Here is a 21,362-nt window from a genome sequence, read left to right as displayed (position 1 = left end):
TCTTTTCAAGCCTTGTTCTCCCTGGCAGAACATAAAACAACCCCCTTTCACATGTTGATAGTGAAATTATATTCATTCAATGACTTGTTGACTCCTTATTCTCTGCACAGTGCCATTCCAAATGCTAGGAAACGAGAGAACAGGGTATTTTTAATTTTAAAGTAAACAGAATGCTAGTGTGATTTTTTTTTTTTATTTAAAAGGCATGCAGAGGCATCTAATATGGTACTCCCTTCCATCCAGCCCTGCTGGCTGTTATTCTGCTTCCCCAGCTTCTGCAGGAACACTTTCTAACAATGAAGGCCTCCTGATTCTAACAGCAGCTCCAGCTCCAGTGGTTGGAAGTTCTGATTGCACCTGCTGCCCTGTCCTCTTGGTGAGGTGGGAACATTGATGCATGAGCCCTGGCCCTGCCCTCTGAAGCCACGCAAACCAGTTCACCTCTACCTTTGACATGATGCTTTCTCAAAGATTTGAATATGGCCATTCTGTTGAAGAAAGAAATGGATGAAGACTTCTGTTAGAGTTCTTTCTTTCACATCCTTTTAAGAAGTCTTAAACCACTTGACCTTTTTAACCTCATCTTCTTTGTTTATAAAATCCTCTGTGGGAGGATGGAGAGGAGGAGGAAGAGGAGGAAGACAGAAGTAGGAGGAACCACAGGCAGAAGGGTAGAGAAAGGAGAAAGTAGTGTCACTTCCTGGACACTGAGAACCAGAATCTTGCCAAGACAAAGCGCTTCTCATCTGGCCAGTGAGGTAAGCACTTTACTCTGCCCCATTTTACAAATGTTTACACCAAGACCTGTCCAAGGTGACACCATTATTAACACTTAACTACTCTTTCATCTCCTTTCTGTATCCCATTCTCTGTTCCAAAAATCGTAACAGATTTTTCATACACAATTATTTTCCAACCTAGACAATCCCAGTTCCATTAACTTCTCCTTATAACATTTGGATTAAAAACAATTTCAGCAATTGACTTACCCCATTGCGGATGTCTGTTGCTTTGTCAACACGTCCCTGGAAATGGATCATCAAGGCAACTTTGTACTTGTAAATTAAGAGGGTTTTAAATATCAAGTATTCTGTTAGCACTGGAGAGAGTCAACATGAACAGTCCTTGTGATCAGGCAGCTAAAAATCTATTTGCACAAAAGATTTGAAAACAGAAAAAAAATATGTATATACATAGAAATAAAATTGCTATGATAAGGCATGAATAAGATCCAATGGTAAGAAAGTAGAAGGAAGGCCAGGTACCATCAACATAGCAAACAGACTGATCACTTGGGAGACGGCCACCTTCTGAGGGCCACATACGATGCTACACAAGTCCTTGTTCTGTTTGCCTTATCAAGTCATAATACACAATGAGTTTATTCTGGTTATCCAAATCCACAGTATTTTCCATGAATTCACAATGTTAAGCTCTGCCCTATCTAACACTTACAGAACTGATCTGGGGGACATATATTAAGAACTTTCAATGTCATTAACATGAATATGACTTTGTGAGGTCTGATTCATTATTTAAATGAACTGTAATCATTTGATTCACTAACCAGTACATTAATAAGATAATGTTATGGACTAAATGCCTGTGTCTCCTCAAAATTCATATTAGTTGGACACTGATCTCCAATATTTGGAGAAGGCCTTTGGGAGGTAATTGGGTTTACTTGAGGTTATAAGGGTGGAACCCCAAACATGGGGTTAGTCTCCTGATAAGACAAGGAAGAGACCCCAAAGCTCGCTCTCTCCGAATGTAATGAGTAGACAGCCTTCTACAAAACAGAAAGAAGGCCCTCAGCAAAAACTGAATCTTCCAGTACTTCCCAGCCCCCAGAATGACAAGAAATCAGTTTTTACTATTTAAGTCACCCAGTATATGGCATTCTGTTGTAGCAGACCAAACTAATACAATAAGCATACTACTTAAGGATTCTTCTAACACACAGCCAAAGTGTGGCTCAAGACATTACTCTCAGGATGGAGACCTGGGGTGTACCATTAAAGCCCTCTAAGTTGGTAATGATCCCTTTTCTATACCAGTTGGGTATAGCTTTTCTACTTGATAAAAATCTCCCATTATTCTTTTATCTCAAACACACGCACACAAAAAAATCTATCAAATTATCTATTAAAAGTGGCTTAGAAGTTATATATACTAAAATATTTTCAGGGTGTTCAGAGAGCTAAACTATCTATAATTGAAGGATCTAAGTACTGGAGCATGTAGGAGGTAAAACACCACAAACCAGAGCTGAAGTGTTGATGGAAATACAAAGTCAGATTAACTTTTGGGAGAGTTCCAGAATGGCTGTATTTAATGTGAATTTGAAATAGTTACATAAAACACTAAAGGACTGTCACTTTATGCATACGATTTTATATAATGTAAATCATTTCCTAAGAGAAAAATTGGGCCTGACTTTTTTAAGTTTTGTACTTTTTATCAGGTTTTGGGGAAGGTAACCCTCCATAAAATGTGATCACTGCACATTTGATGCAGAAAGGATGTGTGCAGAAGAGGAATGTGAAGGGCATCATGAAAACAGATTTTGAGAAAAAGGGCCCCTTGGTCAGGGAGAGGCAGTTAATAAAAGAACACACAACATTACAGAGCCTGTGTGTCTTCAAGGAGCAGAAAAGCTAGAGGCAAAGCCAAGTCAGGGCAGTCATGGGAATGTGTGGAATGTGACACCACAGAGTCCCAATGGGTCAGGTCAAGGAAAGGATGTGATGTGCACAACAGAGGATGATAGCACGGCTCAAGCTGAAACTTCCTGGTAGTGGTGGAAAGGGTCAGTGAAAATGAAAAGGGTCTTGTGCATGAGAAGCTAGAAAATCCGAGGAATTTAATGGTCAGAATAAGCAAAGAAAAGAAGATTTTAAAGAATTTCACACTTTAAAGCCACAAATGCTCCATTTCAACATGACCATAGGGAATATTCTGTTTCCCAAATCAAGGAAAATGAATTGCTGTAATTTTAAACAAATTAATTGAAACATTGAAAGAACGTTCCATCAGTAGGTGGAGCTACACAAAAGGAAAGCAATTAAGAGATCATGAAGAGCTATTGATTTATGATGTTCCAAGTCATGGTTACTATACCTTACCCAAAGCTTGGAGAGCCAAATGTGAAGTTCTCAGATTTTGGAAAAACAGCACAATAAACATATCACACATCACTTAGGCCCAACAATGGCATCTGAACAGTGACTCGCAATCAACACATTAATAACCCTGCAGTATCACGTGTATATGTTCATATCAGGTGAGATAAATAATCACTATAAAACCCTCGTATCAACTGGAGGCAGGTTTTACCAACAAATGATGGATGAAAAAAAAGGTCTGTGTTTGGGACTTGGGAATAACAGAAAAGGGATCGTGGGTCTGTATTTGGAGTGATTGAGAATTATGGAGAGGAAAGGAAGGAAGGAAGCGAATAAAGAAAAGCAAAGAAAAGGAAGCTAAAAAGAAGATGGATGGGAACTATCCCACAAGGAATAACGAATAGTAGGGTAGAGAAACATAACAAAGGAAAGCAGAAAGATGAGACAAAGACATACACAAAAACCAAGAGAAACCACATCACGGAAGTTCATGGTAGAGAGAAAACCAAGATGGAAATATCTGCTAATATTCTCCAAAACACAGGAATTAGGAATGAAACAGTACATTTCTAGTACAACTTGGGTTCTCCTACATAGGTCAAAGATAATAAAATACTCAGGAAATATTATCAAGGTCGACAACATTTTCAATCTGATATCTCAGTTTCCTTTAGTGGTCTAGAATACAACTATCTACTGGCTTTTTCCAGATGGCACCCCATATAGTACTTTAGTCTGTTATCAAACTTAGTCCAGAAATATTCTTATAGAAATAAACAATTTAATGCTTCTTACATTATTTAAATATAGAGGCTGCCTTGACTTTGAGTTTTACTTACCTCAGGACATCGGTATACAATACAAAATTTCCAGTAGAACTTCTACAGATAATTTTGTGCCAAACACTGCTTCTATTTTCACCCTGGTTTTCAAATAGAAGGAGCCCCTTTTTGTTTTGGGGAACAAAGGATGTAGATTTTTTAAATCGGTAGTTCTCAAATAGAGTGACATTTGATAATTTGGGGGACATTTTTGGTTGCAAAATGAGAATGGGGGGGTGCCATTCTACTGCCTCTGGTGGATGAAGGTTGTGAATTCCGCTAAGCATTCTACAAAGCCAAAACAGCCCCCTCCCACAAGGACTAACCTGACCAGAACTGTCAATAGCACAGGGCTGACAAGCCCTGTTTTAAAGAATTACAGAAGCTTTGCATCTCTTATATCATAAAATAAACATTTCAAAGGCAAAATAATGGAATGAGACAAACATCATTACCTTATGTACATGTATCATTACACAAATGGTATGACTCTAAGTCATGTACAACCAGAGAAATGAAAAGTTGTACCCTCATTTGGATACAACAAATCAAAAAATAAAATAAAATTATTTTTAAAAAATCAATGTAACATTAACTAGATAGTTAAAACAAAGGTGACTTTTAAGGAAAAAAAGATTAGAATTAGAGTATTAACATAACAAAGCTAAGAACTCAATGTGACCCAACTACATTTCCCCCCAAAGTATTCGTTTTTCTAACACCTCATTAAATATAGTCTAACATTATAAAGTCTTATAAAAACAATGTGAATTTTGAAGACAGAATCTCATTACTTAGTGCATTATTAAATAACTTTTTGGCCAGATTATAAAAAAGCAATGAAGCAGGAGAAATACTCAGTTACCTTTTTTAAAAAATTAAGTATGGTGAAATCTACTAAGGAAGACCACCCAGAGTTCAAAAGAATCAAGGGCAGATTAGGAGGCTTTGAAATGCAGATTTTAATAGTTCCGCTTTAAAAGTCATACCTAATATGGCTTTAAGAAGCAGGTCTCACTTTACAGAAATGGCAACGTTGGAAAATTTCATTGCTTGGAAATTCTAACCTGTGTTTGTAGAAAGCAGGGGAGTGTGTGTGGGTCCTACCTCCTGGGTCCACCCCACCGCACTAGCATAGGAAGGGTTCACAATTCTCAAAGGACAGCATGGAGCATCAATCTGCCCTTTTGCTTCTTCCAGGAAAAATAAGATGTGTTCAACTTAAGTAGAACGGTTGTGGAAATTAGACAGAGCGAATGACATACACACGTTCTTCAGGGAAAACTTGATTCACCTTTAACCTTTCATTTGCTCAAGGCAACTGGAAGAAGGGACAATTCCAGAAGGCCACAATGACTTGAAGAGAACTGCAGATCCTGCAAATGTAGGAACTGGGTAAACATTAGCCCTTCTAGATCATCTTACCTCCAGCATTGCTAATTTAGTAAACATTTGGATATGTCAATTGTCACTGAAATGCCCAAAAAAAGAGTGTACAGACAAGTCGTGTTTCCCAGACTCATCAGCTGAACAGCTACAGTCCTCTGTGAGAACTCCTTCTGAAGAGAACACAGTCTCCAACCTCGCTAAAATGGAAATTGCAGAATGCTCTAAAAATGGCTAAAATACTTTAATATGAAAAAGAGACAAATCCATGCTCCAGTTGAGACAAAAACCAGAGCCAAATGAATCTCAGTTCCCAATCTACCATTTTTTCTTCTTCATCCTTTGCTGGCCTCATTGCTCCCCCATGGACTGAAGGTAAACAGAGGACCACCATTAGAAAAAAGGTAGTAGTTGCCTCAGAAACCCAGCTTCTGGTGAGTCAAAGTTATGGATCCAAGGAATGGGCTCCATCCATGAAAGTTGTTTCTTAAAATATCTTTTATGCACAAGAATCTGAAATCACAGTTGAATTTGCCAAACACCTGTTTGGTATTAAACAACAAACCTACCCATTCCAGATTAGTATTTAGAAAGTCCTTAGGGAAGGGAGGTTCAAGGAGAAAAGAATCTATTTTTCATTAGGTCATAAGGAAGCATCATATTTCAGGAGAAAAACACTAGGTTATCTTAGGAGATCAAGGTCATTGCCTCTAGCCACATCTGGCCTTTGCCTCTGACCAGGGCCTTTAAGTTCTACATCAGTGACTTTAAAGGGCTAGGAAGTTCTCTAATACTTCAGTTCACTGAAAATTTCTAGTTTGTTTTGAAGTTTCCCATGTATTCAAGCCTCTGCAACATATTTTCTATCTTATGGTTAAATACTCTGTTGGGTCATCCCTAGTCCATTAATTTCAGTCTACAGTCTAAACGACCAAGTAATTGGTAAAATGGCAACGCTGGAGGTAAGATCATCTGGAGGGGGAAGATCACCAGTTTCACTACTCTGATTAGCTACATTTACCCCCATGCCTATGGAAAAAATAGAATTTCATTCACTGTCCAGATGATCATATTTAAAATTTAAATGGCGATAATAAAATGTTTGTTGCCTGTACTGTCTACGGATGCCCATGCAATCATCAAAGCCCAGGGACTTGAAGTGATTTAGATTAGTGTCCCTGAAAGGTCCATGTGTTTAAAGGTGTGGGCCCCAGGGTAGCACTACTGGAAGGTGGTAGGACCTAAAGGAGATGGCCTAGGGGAGGTTCACAGGTTATAGCAGATATGCCCTCAAAGGGAATTATGGAACCCAGACAGTCCTCTTGGTCTCTTTTGTATCCTGGCTAGTGATGCAAGCAGTTTGCTGTGCCACACACTCCCATGCCAGAAAACCAAAACGATGGTTGAACCTGATCTTGGACTAGATTCCCCAGGACCATGAGACAAAGTAAACCTTTTCTCTGTATTATTTCATTGTCTCTGGTATTTCATTATAGTAATGCAAAGTTAACTAATACAGTACTGTAAACCTTACTAATACAACTCAATGAAATTGAACATGGAATACATTCAAAGAAACACATAAGTGTATTATTCACATCCCAGTCAGTCTGTATTATCACCATAGGACAAATGACAATCCGTGGAGTTTCTCCAGAAGCAATCTTTTTCCTTTTGTTTTCTCATATATGCTTTTTTGATTCAACAACTATTTTGGAAGACCCACTGTGTGCCATTCATTGTGGTGTCCAGAGCTGGGCATTTTATCCCTACTTTTGGTCATCTAAGACCTTGCTTCTTTAAGATACTCTGGCTATCCTTTGAGATATAGGATTAAATGAACTGAGTTAACAAGTTCATCTCTCTTGAATTTCTCTAAGTTTCTTTGTTGTTACTTTATAATATAATTCGAACATGCTGGAAAGAATAGAAACGGGTAAGATTCAGACTTCCCTTTCTCAAACAATTGTTTTTATCAGAAAGTAGAAAATGAAATGAATTTGTCTTGGCTATTACAATGTATTTGGGCAAACAAACACTTGGGATTAGACTATCACAAAGGAAAAGTCAAATAATCCCTGAAGCACTCAAAAACTTATGCAGAAATGTCAGTAAACATCCATGAATGATTGTTTCCTTGGTGGAATGAAAAGGGTGAGAAAAAGTCCTAGGTGCAAGAATCGTCAGGTGACAGTTGCTAGATTTGTCCACATCTATTTCCCTAACCTGAGACACTTAATGATGCTGAGTTTGGAAATTGGACCATAGGGTCAACAGCTGGGTATTTGGTTTTCCATATGATTAACACACATCTCTGGGCACCTAGGGTCAAATCTTGCTGCAGTTTCAAAAATTCTTATGTATAGATTATGGAAAAGAAATGACTAAAAGAAGAGACAAGTTACAAACTTGAAGTTTTGGAAGGCTTCTTAGAAGAATCTTGAAGCTGGCAGCACAGAAGTGGAAGGAACTGAATTACAAAGGCGGGGGATAAAAGCCCAGATCTAGAAATAGTTTTTCTATTTCAAGATTTATCCCAAAGAACTGTACTTTACAAGAAGTTAATTACACCTGTGAAAGCTACAATCATTCTGCTCATTATCTATGCTCCCACCAAACCTCTAATAGAAAGATTCCCTACATGGAATCAGTGTGACACAAGAATAAAAAAGGGGAGAGGACCCAAATAAGTGTACAAAAACTGATGTGAAAACAATAAGCCAATGCAAAACTTCCTTCTCTACCGTTGGTCATAGAACACCTGGTTTCATTTCATTTTTAACTACTGCTAGGATAGACTTATCCCACTTTCCCATTAAAAATAAAATTTTCATTCTACTTCAAAAAGTGGCTCATGGTTATATAAATCAAGCTGAGACTACGGAAACAAAACCATTTCATACATATGTATATATAACTATGTATATATATATGTGTATATATATACATATAATCTATATAAATATACATAGAGACATATATAGAGACACACACATGTATTATATATATATATACACATGCATACATGTGTACATATGTATATATGTGAGAAATTTTAACATATCTTCATAATATATAAAAACTAATGAGAAAACAAATTTCTAACTACCACTTTGCAGTCAAAGATAAATTACTAACAACTGATGGTTTCTGTTAGTATTCACTTTTATAAAACTTAAGATACCATAAATATACATAAGGACTTCCAAAGTAATATTTCTATCAAATAATGATTTTTAATCTCATAGTTACATAAATAAAATATAGTTATTTCACTGCCTTAGAGAAATCTGAAACAAAAGACTACATGTTCTAAAATTATCTTTGAATAGTTTTATCTTTATATTTAACATATATTTATATTGTGAAAAATTTGTATTATACAAAGCAATTGGACCCTTTATAGACTTCAAATCCCATTTTCCTTCTCAGAGGCAACATCTCTTATCAATTTACTATGGTCTTTTATTGATCTTTTCCATAATTGTATATAATCCATAGGTTATTTTCTTAAATTATATTACTGCACATATTCTACAAATTGGTTTAGTACAGGTAAAAATTACTAATGGGAATGAAGATTAGAAGCCAACTCTGAACTAGTCCCCAAAGAGAGAAAAGTTCATCTGTAATCATCTTTAAAGATTCAACCATGAAGTTCTCAGCTGCTCATGTTTACTGTAACTTACCCTAACTTTGTTTATCAGAAATCAAGCTCCTAAATTACTGGGCAGTATTTTCGCACCTTCATACCAATACCCTGAATGTTATCAAATGAAATTATAGTTGCAGTAAACCCAGAAAGCTCTAGTCTGCCATTAAGTGCAGTGAGCACCCCAGGGGGGAAGGCTGAAGAAGTTTTGAAAATGGCAGAGTGAGAAATGCATAATGGCTGTTTTAATCAACCTTTCATCACTATAATGAAATACCTGACACAATCAATTTATAAAGAGAAAAGAATTATTTTGTTTTTGAAAGTTTCAATTCATGATCTACTGGCCCCACTGCCTTGGACCTGAGTGACAAGGCAGCACATCATGGTGGGAACACATGGTGGAGTAAAACCACTTACAGCACAAGGCATGGAGTAAAAAGGAAGAGGAAGCAGCTGGGATCTGAAAATCCCCTTTAAGTCATGTCCTGAGTGACCTAAAGACCTCCCCCTAGGCCCTGCCTCCTAAATGTTCTACTACCCCCCAATAATACCACACTGGGGACCAAGCCTTTAATAAATGGGCCTTTGGGGGACATTCAACATCCACACTATAGTAATGGGCATCTCAGGAGTGTGCTAACTCCTGAAGCCGCCCCTTCTATCTTTCCTGGGATTCCTTTCCTCTTGCTATTTTGGCAACTTTGTATAGACAGACAGGAACCCAAAATAGAATATTTCATTGTATTTTTTTTTTCATTTAGTCACCCTGAAATCAAACAGATTATTTCTGTGAATCTTTAAAGTCTCTACACTAACCAAATCTTGTGGCATTCACACAAGATTAAGCATTTTAAAAAGAAGCATTATTAGTAATCTACATTTGATATAAAAGGTTCATCCTTCATCAGCTACAATTAGATCCTTTTCCCGTTTTCCTCCTCCATTCTAACTCAGCAGCCAGGGCCACATTTGACCCATCGCATATCGCTGTGTGCAGGTGATTAGCATTATTTAATTAGTTCCTTCAATGAACCAAGTCAATGTCAGGAGTTGTTTCTGTGACTTAAAACACTGCTTGAACCAGCCCTCTGGAGTCTACTTCTGTACAGTTGGGGTCCCCTGAGATCCAGAACACCTCTGCTGAACTCAGGTGCTGGCACAAAGCACACAGGGAGAGGAAATCGGCCCTTAGAGAAATCTAAATAAAATGACCTCAATGCCTCCATGTTAGCTGGAAGCGGTGTTTCCTGGACAGCTTTTCAAACACCATACATAATAAACTGTTGCATATCTGTGCAAGTGGGATGCAAGGTTTTCAATAAAACAGGGCACTCATCTTCCAGCATAGGTGTTGCTAGAAGGAAAATAAGCCCTCACAAGGGACCTGGGATCTCTTTGCTCATGTGGCAATTAATAAAGAGTTAGGAGACAGTATTAGATATTTGGTAATCAATTTTGGATCATCTCCTGTAGACAAAGATTGGGGGGCATGGAAACATGAAAAGACCCAGTCTCTGACTGTAAGAAATTTGCAGCCAAATGACAGATACAGACACATAATGATGATTGGAAAACAAGGCCCTGTGGGCAGCGGGCGTAGAGGAGTGCTCTGAGGCTGTCCATGCCACTTACCCACTGAGAAGACTCCTGGAGGGTCCTTGTTCCTCCCTCTGTCTCACTCTCTTCCAACATGGGAAGGGCTTGTCTGGTGGTGAGCAAGGGGAAACCAGATCTTTAATACTAGAAACATCCATCCTGCTGTGGATGAGCCATTCTCCCAGTTGGGACTGATCAAAGGCCCCATGGGAAGTGAGAAGGCAGTGAATGTAGTCAGACAGGGAAAGCAAGAGACTCAAAACCTCTGGGGGTTTACCAAAGGTTTTCAAGGAGCCTTTATGTAGTACCAGAGTATCTATGTGCAAAGGATGCTCCTGTTAGGTCTGAACAAGAGTATCTTTTAAAAACACTATGTGGGAAAACAGGTTATGTGTGGTTTTTCTGTTTATTCCTAATTGAAGATTCAAATCCACCTTGGGAAACCAATCACCCATGTATGGTGGGAAAACAGCTTAAAAGCCTCATAGTTATGAAAGGGTAAATGCTCTGTTCTGCAATATGCTCTATGCAAATGCAAATGCTCTATTCTGGAATAGGGGGGTGATGACTAGAAGTGAGATGCCCCACATAACAATTAGTGTCCTAGATGATATGCGGCTCCAAAGACTCTGCCTGCTTTAAGGAAAACTCCCATTTTCTTAATTTTTTAAATGGACAGATAGACATTGTGGAGTGGCTAAATCTAGATAATTAACAATGGAATATGTACACAGAGGGGAATAATATTCAACAATAAAAATAATGGGATCTTGTCATGCACATGGTGGATGAATCCGGAGGACCTTATGCTTAACTGAAATAAAACAGGCACAGAAAGACAAATATCACACGATCTGACTCATAGGAAGAATCTAAAAAAAATAATTAAAAAAATTGAACTCCTAGAAATAGGGAGTAGAATGGTGTTTACCAGAGGCTGGGAGGATGTTGGTCAGAAGATCATATAATTATAACTGGACAGGAGGAATAAGTTCAAGAGCTCTATCACACAGCATGGTGACTGCAGTTGATGTTATGTAGTATTGAAAAATGCAGAGACTGGGCATTTAGTGTTCTTACCCCTGAAAATGAAAAATTCCTTTCTACTTGGACAGGAGGACTGAAGGCTGGGCCTGAGCCAGGGAAGGATGTGAAAACACAATGAAGGGTGCTCCCACGGGGAGCAGGACAGCTGGCCACTGTCACCCTGCTGGAGAGAGTTCAGGGACAACCACAGAAAGGTCCCATCTAAAGACTGCTCCCTTACCTTTCTGTCACATAAAAGCCTCTTGAAATCGTAGTTAAATGTCATGAGTTGGCCTTAGTTAGGTTCTGAGGCACTAAAGGACAGGCTCTTTTCCACACTGGAGAAGAAGGAGTGGAGGGCACAGATCTTCATCCAGGAAAGAAGATTGTAAGATGGCAAGTGTGCCCTTCCAGGGAGCAGCAGCAGGGTGCACTGTTAGGGGACAGTGGCAGTTGTGTGGACCTACAGGATAGGCAGCAGTCCCTGAAGGACCTTGAGACTCAAGGGGGAGTGAAGCCTTCACATAACTGCTAGGGAAAGACTTTTATTCCCTCACGAATCAAAATACTTTATTCTATTGCTAATTCGCCCCATGACAACTGCATTTCCATTTCTGTCTCAGAGCTCACAATAACTTGAGATGTTCACTATTCTTAGCCTCCCTTCCTCATGCGACCATTTCCTCAGCACATTATATGTCTTCCCACTTCTAATCTCTATTTTAATGAACTCATGGATTCTGTTTCATGGATTTCTGTTTAGGATACAGATGAAATACCAGTAATCAACAGAAGAAAAAAATTGTATTCTTTTGAAATCCTCTTGATCAGTACTTACTTTCATTGATGCAATTTATACAAGTCAATTAGAAGGAAAAAAGCCTAAAATGTAGCTCAAATAGTTTTCACCAGAATCACTAATAGCTTTCAGGAAGTTTCAATATTCTAACGTCTTCAATAAGTCTGATTTCTACTCCATTTCAAATCATTCATCCTCTGTGCAATCTCACATCTTTATGAATAAATATACAAGCTCTCCTCTGCTTCACCAGAAAACCTCATATTATAAATAGCAGGGCAAACTGTGAGGGACAAGCCCAAGTCCTGGGACGCACTGGTCTGCTATCCCTGGTTAGAAACAGGTCTTTCCCCAGAGTGCTGTGTGCTTTTTTTTGGAACCAGAACCCATGTATGTTCCTTTACTATGTGACACTCAGTTTTCTGCTCCCTCATGACACTTCTTTGTATGACTGTCCTCCAAGGGGAACCTCAGGCTGTCTATTTGCAGAATGTTCCCATTTGCTTCAAGTTTTCCTTTACTGTCCTCTGCACTCCACTCAGCAGTGATGGCATCCTCTTTTTTTTTTTTTTCCATTTTTCTTCTTATTTGCACAATGAAACATACAGCAGTCAGTTCTGGTCATTTAATTCTCTAACTTCATTTTGGTCTCTGACTAAGAGGCACTGACTCTTGTTCACAACAACAACATCTTGCCTGATCTGATTCTTTTTCTCTCCTACATGTCAAATACAAAGCAAAATAAAATCTTATTTCCTGTACTGCAGGAGAGATTCCAATAAAAGCTAGTGAAAAAGGTTTATTTGATCTCTAGTTGACATCACAAGGGAATCAAAGCTTTTTACTCTGCTGGTAACTAATCATTGCTTGAATTGACTGGGGAGAATTAACAAGTATCAATAATCCAGATGTGTGTTTTCAATTATCATAGTCCCCAAGTGTGCCACATGCTTAGTGAAAATGAGGACTGGATGCATAATTGTTGCTATTTTAGAAATTTAATGCACTTTACCTTAATAAACTGTGAAACACACTGTAATACACTCTAAAATAGACCTTACTTAAGAATGGGTGACATCACAGCCATAGGCTTCCTGATGTGGTAGGTAAAGTTATTCAAAACATTAGTCTGAGGAAGTATAAAGATGAAAAGGAGGATAGTTTTCTTGGGGTCTGAACATTCAAGACTTTCTGGATGAAAATTGTCAAAGAACAGATGCTGAGTCTATGGCGTGATGGAGATGCACTTTCTATGTGGATAGGAAAGATGTCTATGTCAAAGGAGCTTGTCTTCAGAGAGGAGTCACCAAGAAGACCAGCTGGGGGATTTGGGGCAGCCCTTCGCAGACCTTTGAGTCTACCAAGACACTTGAGGTCAAAAACAGCAAGCTGTTGGGAGAACTGAGACTTAGGGTATACAGGGGAAAATGGCAAGAAATGAAGTTGGAAAGGGAAAAGGGACCCACAGTTTAAAGAATTTTACATGCCATGTAGGGACATAATGAAGACAATGAGCTAACCAGCTCTGTGTCTTGGAGAGAGCACTCTGAACAGGATGCAGAATTAAGGTTGAGGAAGACAGAGATGGATAAGCAGAGATCAGGCACAGAACTTCTGCAAGAATGAGAACCTGAGTCATGTGCACAGAGAAGTAGAACTGGATTCCCAAAACATTTCTGGGCAGACTGGTTGAGTCATCCAATGACTCAGTGGATATAGGGACAGAACAGGAGAAAGGAAGACAGCAGGCTGGTGTTTGGGCTTCTTAAGTGAGTGGAGGCTCAGAGAAACAATCATTGCAGGGGAGGGCAATAACACTCTCACGATCATGACATTGGTCCAGCTTCCACATCACCCCGTGCCAACAGACTTTGAAATCAAGACACATCAAAAAATAAAACAGAGAAAAGTAGCTTTGAATAGGAAGGTATTGCTAACATCAGCGATAAGTAAGCCTTCTTAAAAAAGGGACAAAATGCCAGCACTTCAAATCTATTAACAGTCTAGGTCATGTGTATTTCCTGGAATTCCTACTTCTAAGATCAGATCTTAAATATGTCAGTGGTTCCTATTCTTCAAAACAGTGGAAGGAGGAGCGTTCACACAGCTGACTTTGAAGTTGGAAATGTATCTTATTTGGAACAGATAGGCAAATGATTTAAGAAGTCTGCTAGGAATAAGAAAGTGTGCATAATTTCCATTAAGATTGATAGAACTGGGCTGGGGAGATAGCTCAGTCGGTAGAGTGCTTGCCTTGCATGCACAAGGCCCTGGGTTTGATCCCCAGCACCGAAAAAAAAAAAAAAAAAAAAAAAAAAAAAACTGAGCAGATGAGCAGATAACAAAGGTAAACTATGCCTTAACTCCTGATCCATGGAAATTTCGAGATAACTTGTTACCAACGGAGAAAATAAATATACATTTAAAAAAAAAAAAAAAAGATTGATAGAACTCATCTTACAGGCAAAACCAACACTTCATTTAGGACAGCTAGGTCTTGGATCTGTAAAGACATTTGCTATAATGAAACTCCCATCCAAGGGCCCCTATGGTGGCCATAAGTCATCTAGTTAAGTTTTCACAGACTGTAGTATAATTTCCTTTTACAAAAAATGAGTACAACAATATATGACTAAAGTACCATATAGTGACTGCAAATTCTTTTAGTGAACAAATGTGTACCAAGCCCCTGACGAAAGTAAAGCACCATGTTAGAAACACAGAGGCCTATGACATTCCCAAAGTAACTGCCAGCACATCATGATTCAGTTGTTCCATGTGATCCAAGTCCTTATGTCCCCAATACTTTTTGATACTTTTTTCCCCTAAGAATCTCTTCTTAGAATTATTTAACCTCCTAAATATCCTAAAAAATTTTAAAAATAATTTGCATATTTTTGAATTATATTTATTTTTAAAATTAAATTGGTGGATTATAATTATACATAATAGTGGAAGTCACTGTGATAAATTTGTACATGTATATAATATAATTTAGTCAATTTCATTTCCCAGTACATCCCCTTAACTTCCCTTCCTCACTCCCCATGGTCGCCTTCCTCTCCTAGTCTCCCTTCTATTTTCATGAGATTTTGGTTTTTTCCCTTTCTTTGTTCTAGCTTCCATACATGAGAGAAAACAGTCAACTCTTGACTTTCTGAGTTTGGTTTATTTCAGTTAACATGATGCTCTCCAATTCCATCCACGTTCCTACAAATGACATGATTCCATTCTTCTTTATAGCTGAGTAAAACGTCATTGTGTATAGGTACCATATTTTATTTATCTGGAATGATAGTTACTTTAAATAATATATTTTAAACTAGAAATATATCCATAGAACTTGAATATATTTATGATATATAAAGACAAAATATGTTCTTCCCAATCAACTTAAATAATGTATTTTCAAGCAATTATGATTTATCAGATAAATATGATTTGGGCACAAAATTTTAGATAACTATACCTTATTCAGTATTAGAATCAAAGTTATATATAGATATGTATGTGTGTATATACATATATATGTGTGTATGTATATATATATATATAAAATTTCAAAATTCTGTCTTTTTGATCTAAATTTTGCATACCCCTCCCTCCCAAACCATCTTGTTTAGCAATAATCAGATAATTTTAATCTCAAATAAAAATTATGCTGGATAAATTAATTTTTGTATTTTGTTTTTAACATTTTCCTAATATGTTTTATAAGTAGTCTTATCTTTATGTCCCTGTTAACTTCTTGTATTTAACCAATGGTTATTAATATAAAATTAACTATATATGGCTTAGAATAAACCTAACAAAAGCTACATAATGGTAGGAACCAGAAGCTTGGTGTTCTTTTGAGTGATAAACCAAGTGAGAAATGAGAACTCTCATGAACCACCTTGCCTGGCTTCCTGATGCATGCTCTGTTGCTCTGAAATTGATTCCTTTATAAGGAAAAGGTTTTTAAACAACAATTATACTTGTACATTTTACTTGTATATTTTAACATAATACTTGTATATTTTAAAATATATTAAAATTAATGTCATTACTGGAACAGACCCTCTAGGGTTCCAGAATTATCTGCTGGGAAGCACTTTTACCAGCCTGAAAATGCATTGCTCAGAACAACATGATGAGGAGGAGCCTTGGAGAGTATCCATTGGAAAAAATAAAAGAAGCAATCTAAAACCAGGTGTGTGATTCCTGTACATGAAAAATATTAAAGGAGATGAGAGATGAAATTATCTCACATTTATCAAAGGTTCAAATGAGGGACAAATAATAAAGGAGTAAAAGAGAAAGGAGGCAAAGAAAGGCATCAGGGGTGGCATGGAGAAGCGCCACCTGTGCATGGCGCATGTGTCTTCCTTTGTGTGGAAGCAGTAGACCTTTTGTTCTGATAAAGACTCCCAGTCAGGGAAAGAAGGCAAACCCATGCCTCATGGAACTGAACAATTTCTCTGTGAATAGGAAACATTTTCTCAGGAGCCAGAATTTTCTTTTGATAATCAAGGTCATGAATGAACACAAGTGGCAGAATTTATTCTCTCATTTCCTTCTGGTCTCACTCTCCTGGTTGCTTTAATTTCCAGATGCACAGACATTAAAGATGATTAAAATAGGATCTGATTTATGTCACCTGATGAGTAAATAACAAGGGTATACAAATTCTCTCCAAAGGATAAGAGAACCAAAGACTGAACACTGCTAGGCACATAATAGAAAAACTAAATGTTACCTCATCTGAGAACTGTAACTTTACTGGGGATACAGTCATAGCAGTCATAAGGAAATGTGATCTTCAAAATTGAAGAGCTACTGTTGTACATAAAACAGGAAAATCTCAGTTAAAGACAGAAAGTTTGATTTGTTTTCCATTATTGGAATTATTCAGATTTTTTCCATTTCATTATTGTTCTTTTCTGTTATTTTTGTGATTTCTGCTAAAATACTCAGATTTTGCCTTTTCATTATTGCTATTTTCAGCTTTATTAAAGGAAATTATAATGAAACCTATGTAGTAAATAAATCAAATAAATTCTTAAAACCCACATAATAAAGTCCAAGAAAAAAGAGGATTGATAAATGTAAACCAGTTCCTCTGGCTTTGAGAAAAGTCTTCAGTACATGATTCTCTCCCATGTAGCTACACATCACCAAACATCAGCTACACATCACCAAAACTCCTTTGGTTCTTTAGGTGGGAAGGTGGGAGGTGAGAAGGTGAGAAATGCCCAGGCAACAATCTCAGACCTCACCAACCCCAGAAATGTGCCTAGAAATGAGCCCAGAGGCTTTGGTTCTCAGCCAGAGACAAGCTTCTCTTTCACATGGTGAGAAGCTGTACAGGTGAATGATTTTTGTTTAGAGATGGTCTTGGACAACCAGAAAAAGGGACAAATATACACTGAACACACAAACTTCTCTGGAATCCCAAATCCAGCTTTGTTCTGACACTGAATTGCAAAGGCCTTTAATGGGGTGGGGCAGTCAGGGACCAGCACCTCCCAGGGGCAGCTTTACAGTACAGCAGGACGCTGAAATTCACAATAAAGTCTCTTTCCTTGAGAAGAGAGAAACAGATAATTTTAAAAAGTACTCAAAGATCTTGAATAATAAAGTGATGAAAGGACAAGTGGGAAAATCTCCATAAACAGGGAAAAAGAGAGATTATAAGATAATTGGATCTCACCCAAGGAACAAAGCACATGGAAACCATGTTTCAACTATGAAAAAGCAGATATACAGCTTGAAATATGTTCAAATCATTTGAAGCTTAATCAGGCTATAAAAGGTATTTTGGATCATAACAAAGAAAGTATCACCCAACAGGGCACAGAGAAGGCAGGAGTGAAGAAGGGACCTCTGGGGACCACCACTAAGGTATGAGAGGACAACAATTATTATCCCATCCTGCTATGAACATCAAGGGTTTTTATTTTCCCCTTCAGATACCTGAGCTTGGAATTAACTCAGAAGTGCCTTATACGCAAAGAGCACAAAGAAAATACATGCTTTCACTGTACTACAATTGGCTGCATAATCCTCTCTGCCAACCCAATGATACCCAACCCAGTGGTACCCAAGATAAGCTGCAGAAACAAGATTGCAGTGAAGGCTCAAGGGATGGACTTAAGTGAATCCATAATGATGCAAATGACTTTGAAGGTAGATTAAAGTTGCAAATGGAAAAATGAAATCAACGTTTAAAAGTCAATGTGATTAAAGGGCAGATCAGGTCTGGGGTTCTGGCTCAGTGGCAGAGTACTTGTCTTGCAGGCTTGGGGCACAGGATTTGATCCTCAGCACCACATCAATAATAAAATAAAGACATTGTGTCTATCTACAACTAAGAAAAGTTTTTTTTTAAAAAAATAAGCAGGTCAGGGCTTGCTACTTTGGGACTGGGAGTGGGCATTTACTGCAAATGGGCACCAGAAAACCTTCCAAGTGAAATAATCTAACACTGAGTCTACACAGTTATTAAAATCATTGACTAATATACTTACAGAAGGTAAACTGTATTGTGTGTAAATTATCCCTTGATAAAGCTGTAATTGATTTTTTTTTGCATTTGAAGCTGGTGCATTTTAAAAATCCAACAATATTCTCTGCATAAAACTGTTCTATTTCTAGATACAAGTTACATTAAGAATCTTCCTTTTTTTTTTTAAATGTCTTTTTCCACTGTTAGAATTGTAAATTTTTATGATAAGCTAAAAAAAGTCCTAAGTTTTTAAAAATGACTCTAAATCGATTAATTTCTTAATCGCTAACAATCCGAATGACAACCAGAATAGCAGGAAACGCTTAGGAGAAATCAAGAGATTTCAGCAGCTTTCTCAACATTGACTACTCTTGTGCCAAGTAGTACATTCATTTTAACGAGCTTAAATTCTGACAGATCACCAGAATTTGATCATTTCAGAAGAAATGTATTTTTAAACTCCAATGGGCAAAGTCAATAAAGATTAGCATGCGAGGCAGGCACTATATCGCCAGCTTAGAGTTAGGGTTGGGGTTAGGTTTAGGGTTAGGGTTAGGGAGGGTGGCAAGAATGGAGGAAGGAAGGACTGTACAGAGGGAAAAGAGGGGTGGGAGGGGTGGGGGGGAAGGAAAAAATAACAGAATGAATCAAAGAACATTACCCTATGTAAATTTATGATTACACAAATGGTATGCCTTTACTCCATGTACAAACAGAGAAACAACATGTATCCCATTTGTTTACAATAAAAAATAAATAAATAAATAAGATAAAGCTTAGCAATGGATTGTGGGCATTCTAACTAAAAAAGAATGCATGTGAATCTTCTTAGTTAAAATATTTGAAAATCACCTGAAAGCATCAAGTACAGCATCACAGTTATGAATATATGTCAGTCCTGGCCTGGTACAAATCACTCAGGCCAGTTAATTTCCCCTGTTTCTGCCTGTGTGAAATGCAGATAATCATATTATCTATCACATGATACTGTTAATGTGGTTAAAAAAAAAAAAAAGAAAGAAAGAAACAAGGTCTACATATGGTAAGCATTCCAAAAAAGTTGGCTGCTAGTCTGTTCTTGTGGAAGTTATTTTCCTGGGTTGGGCTCAACATCTAGGGTGATTATTCTCTTTTCTACAAAGCCTCACATCCAGGGACACTCCAGTCCCTCACTGTCTTGGAAAGGCAATTAGTCAGCAGTGTTCATGCCGACTGGACAAAATGTTTCCAGCTGTTGTAACAGAAAATATCTTCCAACTTTTGATTCATTATGACATGTGTTATCACTCATCTCCAGGCACAGAGCTGGTGCCTTATTCCAGAACTCTTCTGACCGACATCCTTTTTTCAGCTGATGTCAAATGGGCAAAGGAAAAGACACACAAGCAGGGTTCATTTACAGTGGGGTTGTTAACACTGATCCTTCCAGGCAAAAGAAGTGCCAGAGATAGATTCAATAACCTAGACACATAGGGAAGGTCTCATTTTCCCTTAAAAATTAATTTTAAAATCTTGGAAGCATTGTGTAGTTATTGTTGCTGAGTTCTCAGAATGAATTCATATTTCCTCCAGTTCTTCCCCTGTTTCTCTTGTGCTGCAAAATGTACTCATGTGGGTGTAAAAATTCCCAAAGTCAAGTTTTCATACATTTTGATAATCCTGTCAAGTTTTAAAAATAACTTCCCTCTCACTTTGACTGATGTGAGGAAATAAGCGGTGACTTTACAGATCTGACTGCCAACACACCTCTATGGGAAAGGGCAGGCTTATAAAACTGAAGGCTAATACATTCATTATTCATTTTCAAGTTTTTTAAATATGCTATAGGCTTTGAGTGCAGGGACTAATTTTAAGGGAAAGCTGTTTTGCTAGCATGTTGGTACACGAAAGTAAACTTTTTATATTACTTGAGCTCTGAATGCATTAGAAATATTGTGCAAACTATAAAATAGAATGTGTCTTTCAGTTACTTAAAATATGAAGGCAATGCTGCCCAAGCATGTTTCAACAGTCACACTACCAAATAATGCAAGGACATACTCAAATAAGATGAGCCATATCAATCCATCTCTTCCTTATAGGAATACACAAATGTGAAAATGCCAAGTTTCTCCAGCAGTGAATCCAGTGAGTCCTAAAAGGACATTCTCCTTTATAATTCTACTGTGAGGAATAGCCCCAAGCCTTCCCACCAACTACTGAGAGGAAACAGACATTCCAAGCACCTGGCACAGAGCCTGGCATAGAGACCATGATTGACAGATGTTTACTGACCTAACAGAGTTACAGAACACACTTTTCAAAATGAAAAGGCATTTAAATTAAAACAGTAAAGCACCACCATCATGATAGAACCCACATGAAATTGTTGGTCCAATTTTGCAAAACTATGTAAATAGCCTTTTGTAACAGGTCTTTGCTTTTATGGTCACTATTAACAATGAGCACTCTGCACAATAAATAATGT

The 21,362-nt window shown here is 37.7% G+C and overlaps 1 protein-coding gene across 7 annotated transcripts in view; it reads right to left on the bottom strand.

Annotated features, from left to right (window-relative positions):
* Positions 1-21,362, bottom strand: part of DCLK1 (doublecortin like kinase 1) — a 329,057-nt gene that overhangs the window by 272,040 nt on the left and 35,655 nt on the right. The gene's annotated exons all lie outside the window — the stretch shown is intronic.

This window comes from Sciurus vulgaris (assembly GCF_902686455.1).
Source record: "Sciurus vulgaris genome assembly, chromosome: 4".
NCBI lineage: Eukaryota > Metazoa > Chordata > Mammalia > Rodentia > Sciuridae > Sciurus > Sciurus vulgaris.
Note: the sequence above shows the minus strand (reverse complement) of the source record. Positions and strands in the feature narration are given on the sequence as shown.